This window comes from Capsicum annuum, chromosome 11, assembly GCF_002878395.1.
Source record: "Capsicum annuum cultivar UCD-10X-F1 chromosome 11, UCD10Xv1.1, whole genome shotgun sequence".
NCBI classification, from domain to species: Eukaryota; Viridiplantae; Streptophyta; class Magnoliopsida; order Solanales; family Solanaceae; genus Capsicum; species Capsicum annuum.
Window position 1 is genome coordinate 200637561 of NC_061121.1, and position 9735 is coordinate 200647295.

The window sequence follows — 9735 nt, forward strand, 5'->3', positions numbered from 1 at the left end:
TTCACTTCCTCAAATAGTGAGATAATTATTTTTAATAATAAATATTAATTTATTAAAATAATAGCGACCTCATGAGGTCGCAATGTTTAAAATCTTGTTGACCAGTTTTAATTATTTTGACACTAAACTTTCACCCATTTTATTTATGACTTCTTAAAGTCTTTATTATTATGTCGTACAATATTTTTAGAATTTACCGACCTCATGAGGTTTCTTTATTTTAAAAAAAATTAAAAAATAAATTGAGGTGATAAGCAACCTCATGTGGTCTCTTGTTTTTGACCTACTTTTAAGGTCTCTTATTTTAGGTGTCTTTTTATAACTTTTTTAGTAGTGTTATGTGATTTTTATTGATGATTTCTCTAGATTTACCAAGTTGTATTTACTTAGAAATAAAGATAATGCATTTGATGCTTTTGTGTCTTATAAAACTGAAGTTGAAAATCAACTTACTAGAAAAATCAAGATAATTAGATCTGATAGAGGTGGAGAATATGTGTCTTTAAATGCCCTTTGTGAAAAAGAAAGAATTATTCATGAAGTAAATCTGCATTATTCACCTGAGTCTAATGGTGTAGCTGAAAGAAAAAATAGAACATTGAAAGAAATGATGAACTACATGTTAATTAGCTTTAATGCACCTGATAATTTGTGGGGTGAAGCTATTTTATCTGCATGTCACTTACAAAATACAATTCCTCATAAACGAACTGGTAAAACCCCTTATGAATTGTGGAAAGGTTATAAACCTAATTTGAAATATTTAAAAGTATGGGGGTGCCTTGCTAAAGTTCTTTTGCCTGATCCTAAAAAGAGAAAAATAGGTTCTAAAACTGCTGATTGCATGCTTCTTGGATATGCTGAACATAGTGTTGCATATAGATTCCTTGTATTGAAAAGTGATGTACTTGATAGTAATACTATAATTGAGACAAAGAATGCTGAATTCTTTAAACATATTTTTTCACTATGTGATAAAATCTCTCATGCACCAATCGAAAGAGAAAATGAATCTACCTTTAACATTGAGGGACTGAGAAGGAGTAAAAGGTCTTGAAAAAATATTTTTCTTATGGAAATGACTTTCAAACTTTTCTTGTCGATAATGAACCATTAAATTATTTTGAAGCTATATATTTTTTCTGATACTAAATTTTGAAAAAAGGCAATAAAAATTGAAATTGATTCTATCATAAAAAATAATACATGGATTTTAACAGATTTACCTCCAGGTGCAAAATCTATTGATTGTAAATGAATTTTCAAAAAGAAATTTAATCCTGATGGATCTATAAATAAATATAAAGCTCGTTTAGTAGTTAAAGGATTTGCTCAAAAATAAAATATTGACTATTTTGATACATTTGCACCAGTAACAAGAATTTTTTCTATTCGATTACTAATCGCTTTGGCATCAATTCATAAACTTTTTATCGATCAAATAGATGTAAAAACAACTTTCTTAAATGGTGATTTAGAAGAAAAAATTTATATGGTTCAACCTGAAGGATGTGTAGTTCCTGGACAAGAAAATAAAGTTTGTAAATTAATTAAATCTTTTTATGGATTTAAACAAGCTCCTAAACGGTGGCATGAGAGATTTGATCAAGTTTTAATAAAAGATGAATTTTCCTCTGTTGAAGTAGATAAATATGTTTATACTAAAGTAGTAGACAATGATTATGTGATAATTTGCTTATATGTTGATGACATGCTTATATTTGGTACATGTTTAAATATTGTAGAACGTACCAAATTATTTTTGTCTACTAACTTTGATATTAATGATTTGGGCGAAGTAAATATGATATTGGGCATTAAAGTTATAAGGAGTAACGATGGAATAATGTTAGCACAAGAACATTATGTTGAAAGAATTCTTAAGAAGTTTGAATGTTGGGAGGTAACTCCCGTAGCTACTCCTTATGATGCTAACTCTAAATTAAAAAAGAATAATAGTGACCCAATTGCCCAGTTTAAATATGCACAGATTATTGGGAGTCTAATGCATTTGATGAATTTTACCAGACCTGATATAGCTGATGCTGTGTGTAGACTAAGTAGATATACTCACAACCCCAATAAAGAGCATTGGTCTACATTAATGAGATTAATGAAATATTTAAAAGGAACCACAAATTATGATATTCTATATAGAGTATTTCCTTCTACTTTAGAAGGATATTGTGATGCAAACTAGATCTCTGATTCAGATGAGACGAAATTCACTAGTGGTTATGTGTTCACGTTAGGTGGTGATGCAGTATCTTGGAGATCAGCTAAGCAGACGATCATTGCTATATCAACTATGGAATCAGAGTTTGTAGCTCTGGAGTTAGCTGGTACTAAGGCTGAATGGCTAAGAAATTTCTTAGCGAATATCCCTTTTAAAAAAGATGATTTGTTGCCTCATAGCCCTTCTAAGAAGGATGATCTGTCGCCTAATAACCCTTTAGAAAAGGATAATCTGTTGTCTAAAATCCCTTTAAGAAAGGATGATCTGATGCCTCCTGTATATATACAATTATCAACCCGCAATTGCTATTGTGAAGAATAAATCTTACAGTTATAAGAGTATACATATGAAATTGAGACATAATGCTGTTAAGCAATTGCTGAAAGATGAAATAATTTTCATTGATTATGTGAAGTCAGAATTGAATTCGGCCGATTCACTGACTAAACCCGTAGGAAGAAAATTAATTCTTCAAATATCGAAAGAGATGGGGTTAAGGACAATATGATTGTCAATAGAGATGGGAGATCTCATGAAGTAGGTTCATATGGGTAATAACAAGTCGATATTGACTCTGCGCACTTATTGAGAATGCTTGAACTGCTACTAAAATGAAAGGATGAGTTGTTAACTCTTAATGAATTCATAGTTCTTATGAATGGTGTATTTAAAGCAGTGTACACTTGATGAATTCACCTATATGAGAAGTGGAATGAAGTCGTTCCTATGAGACTTTGGCCTAGTTTTTAGAGCTCTCATGAATACCAGGTACGCGCATGACCTATGGCGCAAAATCGCGTTGAACAACAAAATTACGGTCAAAATGTGATTGATAAAGTCTCTGGCTTACAATAAGAGTTATTTGGTTCATAGAAATATTATATTTCACCAATAATTCTGTAAGTTAAATTTTAGCGGTCTAAGTTTGGTTCATAGTCCAAAAGACACCAAACCTATTGCATTTTGTCTATATAAATCCAACAAGTTTTAACGTTTTATTTTAAATATTTTACAATATATGGGGAATTGTAAGATATTTTAAAATATTTAAATTAATTGCTTTGCAATTTCAAGTGAAAAATAAATATATTGAAGTTTCTTTTTTAATAATGAGAAAAAATTAATTTTGACCCCATGGCAAATTAATGATCAATCAATTTACTTGGGGATTAATTAACATGTGTTCTCATACTTATTGCCAAAGTAAATAAATAAATTTATTTATTGCTTTTATTTTTCACCCACTAAAATTGGCTATAAATAGCCAACACTTTCAATAAAGAAAAATGCAACAAAACATATATATTCTCCTAATCTCCTTCCCTTCTCTACTAACTTTTTTCATCTTGTTTTACTTTGCTTTTATCTTGTAATAATTTTATCATTTCCTTTCTAAGTTAAAACTTGTTGGTTTATAATTAATTTTGTTGATTTCTGTATCCTCTGATTAATTAGGGAAGACTTATATAATTCTTGAATATCCTCTAATTAATCAGGAAAGTACTTGTTTAATTCTGGGGAAAGATTTCACATAACGAAAATAGTTTCTTAGGACAGTGTCTAGCACGACTTAAGTATTTTATATGTTACTTAAAATGTTATAATAGTTATATTATTATTATTATTGTTGTTGTTGCTGTTGCTGTTGTTGTTGTTGTTCTTGTTGTTATTATTATTGAAACTTGTGATACTATTATAGAAGAAACATTATTATTGTTGCAGTTTATTTATTGTCACAAGTGTTAGTGAGATTTGTTATCGTTTCCAACAATATGATCCTCTGCAGCGCGGCAGCTACCTTAATTTCACTTCGCTCGCAACCTCTTCTCGGCTTCTCTGGGTTGACGTCATCACATAGTTGACTCGAGGACGGCTCATACATATTAGAGACGTAACAATTAAAAAGAACAAAGGTCTTAAACTTTTTTAAAAAATTAATACTACCTTTTAATAAAGTTTATTTTTTTAGTTTCTTCAGATGCAAAGTTACGTTCTTGATAATTTTTTTTAATCGACTTCTTCCGATAGTTCCTTTCAATTGTTAATATATAATGAATCCATTTAATTTTTCTTAAGACACAATAATTCAAATATATTATTTTCTTTTTAATATTTCTTTCCTTTAATATTTTAAAAATAAAACGCATGACTCCCCTCAAATTCGGAGATCTAATGCGTTTGCCTCTTCTTTAAAGGGTAGAGTCGGCTCCGAGCTGACCGTTAATAAAGTCCTGCATGCATTCCTTCAACTAGCTGCACATTGGATGACGATAACCTTTGACCCTTCGAAAATCTTAAGACTAGTGACTGGGAGAGTTGGGCATGGCCAACTCGAAATTCGAACTGTTTTGAATATTTGATTTGAATTTCTAAATTATGTATTGAATTTTGGATTATAACTTTAAATTTATGAATTTTTCAAATTAAATATAATATTTTAAGTATTTCGATAATGGTATTTTTCTTCTCAAGAGCCTCTTAACTTGAACTCAACTTACATTTTAAAAGATCAAAGTGTCAAGTGGTACTGAAAATATTTTTGTAGCATTCTTAGTTAACTGAGATGGTATCGTATTGGTTTGATGGTTCAAAATTTAACTTTTTTAACTGAGATGGTATCGTACTGGTTTGATGGTTCAAAATTTAACTTTTATATTTTGTTTGAGAATTTTTTAAGTTATATAAGAGTAGAGATCAAAATGATGAATTCTATTAAATTCATATGCTGATCTACATTTGTCCCCACTGTTTGCAACATAATTTAAATTCATAGAAAATAAATTTTAACCACAAACAAAAATACAAAAAAATATTTTTTTTTTATTGATAAACGATTGTGGTTAAAAATCTGTTCCTCCCTTGATCCTTCTCTCTTGATTTTCTCCATAGTTTGAGGGTTGTCAGTGACATACTTATCGAACGTAGGATTTGTATGAATTTCTCCGTAATCCAAGGGCCTTTAGTGGCGTATTTCTTCTCTCTTGATTTTCTCCATAATTCGAGGATTGCCAGTGACATATTTATCGAACGTAGGATTTGATATGAATTTCTCCGTAATCTGAGGAGCTTTAGTGGCGTATTTCTTGAACGTAGGAGTATTTGGATTTGATCTTCATGAAAGGATGTTTTGTGGATCTTCTTGATGTATTTGATTATCAAGAAGAAAGGATTTTGATCTATAAATATCCCATGAATTTATTGGGACTTTGAAGATCGTTGATCTCTTTGTGAATACCCTGTGAATTTGTGGGATACTGGAGATGCCTCTTTAAAGGGATATTTGCCCCCTTTATAAAGATATAATTTAGGGTTTTGGTTGAGTAGTCATCAAGCTAGATTTAGGGTATCGTAGCCCTCAAGAATTCTAATCAAAATTGAACTCTTTTTGTAGAGTGCACAAAATTTCAATGTCTACAAATGCCCTCTGCTTCAAGGCTTGTCGGAGTGTAGACTTGATGAAACTCAAAGATGAGTCTTGAAGTACCGCTTCCATCTTTATGATCCTGCGGCTACAGTTTTGCATATTTGATTTATGAGAGAAGAGATGAAGGGCAGATTTGGTTCCACTAGGCGTGCCGATTTGTTTGCAACGTAATTTAAATTCATGAAAAATAAATTTTAACCACAAACAAAAATATGAAGAAACAAGAATTTTTTATTGATAAATGATTGTGGTTACAAATCTGCTCCTCCCTTGATCCTTCTCTCTTGATTTTCTCCATAATTTGAGGGTTGTCAGTGACATATTTATCGAACGTAGGATTTGTATGAATTTCTCCGTAATCCGAGGGCCTTTAGTGGCGTATTTCTTCTCTCTTGATTTTCTCCATAATTCGAGGGTTGTCAGTGACATATTTATCGAACGTAGGATTTGATATGAATTTCTCCATAATCCGAGGGCCTTTATAGGCGTATTTCTCAAACATAGGAGTATTTGGATTTGATCTCCATGAATGGAAGTTTTGTGGATCTTCTTGATGTATTTGATTATCAAGAAGAAATGATTTTGATCTATAAATATCCCATGAATTTATTGGTACTTTGAAGATCGTTGATCTCTTTGTGAATATTCTGTGAATTTGTGGGATACTGGAGATGCCTCTTTAAGGGGATATCTGCCCCCTTTATATAGGCATAATTTTGGGTTTATGTTGAGTAGTCATCAAGTTAGATTTAGTGTAGCGTAGCCCTCAAGAACTCTAATCAAAATTGAACTCTTTTTGTAGAGTGCACAAAATTTCAATGTCTACACCCTTTTGATGGAATCTACCGTTATTAAATTTTTAAGGGGCACTATTGTCTCGGACCTTAAAAATTCTTTTTGAGCTAAATGTGGGGTATGAAGAAATTTAACTAATCTATACCTATAGTACATAATCTATAAGTTATATTTATAATCTGTTTATCTATGGATTATAGTTATAGTTTATAATTTATAAATAATCTATAATTTATAATTTATAATTTATAATCTCTAATTTATATTTATAATATATTAAAAGTGTAAACACCTTTAGAAAAGTGAATTTAACTTATCCTTTGTTAAAATATTTTATAGTAGATAAACTAGTCTTTTCACTATTATTATTTTATAATATTAATCTATAATCTATTAGAACTGTAAACATCTTTAGAAGTGATTTGAACTTTTTGCCCTTCGTTAAAATATTGTGCAGTGACAAACTAGCCTTTTCACTGTTATTATATTTATGATATTAAATGAAGTCTCCTAAAATTTATTGCATTCAAAGACAGTTTTTAGCACTTTGAAATCAATTAAATTATAATTTAAAAAGAAAATCTTAATTTGAGTCTTTATATGTTACACAAACACAAACACCGTACCTAAAGAGAGGACCTGCAGAGCATGAATAACGAATTCAATGCCAATAATAGAGCTATTGAGACCAAACAAAAATTTATGTAGTAGTAGCAAATTCAACGCCGCCAGTAATAGATCTATGGAGACCAAACAAAAATTTATGTAACAGCTGAATTATTTGAGGAAGAAAGCCAAATTAATTGTGATAATATGTAAATTCAAACGTATGTGACTATGGAATATAGATTGGTAATATCTCCTACTCTTTCTATCTATATATGTTTGAAGCCTGAATGTAGTTGCATTGTTCTAAAAATTATATATGTATGGATATTAGGTGTACATAAGGATCAAAATGTATGGCTACTGACGTATATTACTTTCTTTGCTTTTTAATTTGCCTGTGAGATATAAGATTTGAATTTAATTTGTTTTTTTGGGCCAAGTTCCATATAGTTGAGCTACTGCAGAAAAAAAAAGGTTAATGTTATAAATGTATTTATATTATATTGAATGTCTATTAAGAATATACACAACATTTATCAAGATCTAGTTGATATAAGTATCTGTCAGTGATTAAAGTATCTCTCTTTTAATGAGAAACTAAGAGCAAATTTCTCCTAACGTTTTCTTCATTGTATTACTCCTAAAGAGAAATAAAGAAACCTCTTCTCTTTTCTCTATTTATTCTTGTTGTTCTTACTTTATAGTTCATAATACGTTATTAGTGCGTAGTAAAATTCTTGGAGTACAAGGTAAGTACGATACCTTAAAATTTCCTAGTTTGAGCTTCTATTAAACAATAACATTACCTGTTTTACTGGGAGAAATTGATTAATATTGTGTTTGCTGTTAGAATTATTTGGTTATCGGAAAAAAAAAAGTTATTTGGCTGCTTTTAATTTATCTTTTTTCGGTGCTTATCTTCTTAAAAGACATATATATATATATAGCTTCTATTTCTTCTAAAATTCTTATTATACTATTATTTTTTTCTTGAATTTTTTCGCTTGAATTTATTATAAAGTCTATTATTGTGTTACATTGTTTATCTTTTGAATGTAAAATATGTTCACCCTGGTTGAAATTACACCTTATAGTGGTGTTATCTTTTAACACTCTATATTTCTTTTCAGGTTGGAATCTAAGATCTAAATATTCAAGGCGTGAACATATTTTACATTCAGAAATAAACAATATAACACAATAATAGACTTTATAATAAATTCAAGCGAAAAAATTCAAGAAAAAGATAATAGTATAATAAGAATTTTAGAAGAAATTGAAGCTACTCAAAATAAACATAAAAAGATACTAGATAAGATAGAACAAAATTTAGATTATTTAAAGTCACAAGAAATAGAAATAGACAGAAAAATTCAGTATTTAAATCACAAATTCAATTTAGAAAAGATACCTAAAAAATTAGAAATTGAAAGGCTAGTAAAAATCATAATAGAAAAACTTAAAGAATTAGAAGTAAAAAGTACTCAACTAATATCTAAACTAATAGAACAAATAGAAATTATAACAACAGAAATTAGAGATTTACAAGTAATAACAAAAAGATTAGAAGAAATTTCACTCTCATGAATATAGGAGATATAAATTATAAAAAAGTCTTAGACGCAGTAAAAGCATTTCATAACGAACCAAAAGGTCTTTCTGTACACCTCCCAATAGGTCAGTCAGAAAAAATAATTCTAAAACAAAATAATAATATAATAACATTATTATTAGACTTACATGCTAAATTAGACAGTTTAATAAAAGGCAAAGAAGCTCAAAAACCAATTCAAGAACCGGAACTACCCGAATTACATAAAAAGATAGACATCCTAATAAAAAATAAAGAAGCTCAAGAACCACCAAAAAACCACCTTGAAATAGAAGAACTTATGAATCAGCTAAAAAGAACTGAATTAACTCCTAAACAAGAAAGAAAAAATATAATAAGAAAACCACAAAAATGGACTTTCTATCAAATAGATGGAGAACCATAGAAAACAACGAAAAACAAGGAGAAGAAAGACAAAGAATAAGTTTTTCTGAGAATAAAATAGGAAATAATAATATATTATCCATAATATGTAGAAGACAACCAAATATGGAGCAGAACCAAGAACTAAATGAAATAATAGATGTAGATAAAGATTTGCAAATTTTCCAACAACATCAATCCTAAAACATTATATAATGCAAGATATTTTTCTACAGATAATCAGCTATATAGACATTATAGAGAAGAACAAATATCAGCTATAGGAGAAGATTTTAAAATACTAGATTTAGTAAATGCTAACTCTTTAAGACATATAGAAAATAATAAAATGATACTAATGCATATGTGTTTAATTGTTATAGGAATAAAAGGTCTAACTAGAAAAAATCTAGGATCCAAAGTGTTAATAACAATATATGATGATAGATGGTCAGACGTTAAAAAATCAATAATAGGATTAACTGAAGTAGATATGACAAATAATAGAGGAATATTCTATATAAGTCCAGATTTTTTAATGAACTTAAAAGAATTTGGAAAAAAATATTAAATAGGAATCCAAACTAAAGGGTATGAAGAAATGAATAGTGGTAATAATTTATTATAATTTATTAATGTGCATAGGATTTATCGAAAAATTAACTTTAAGTAGTAATACTAAATTTAAACTAAAAA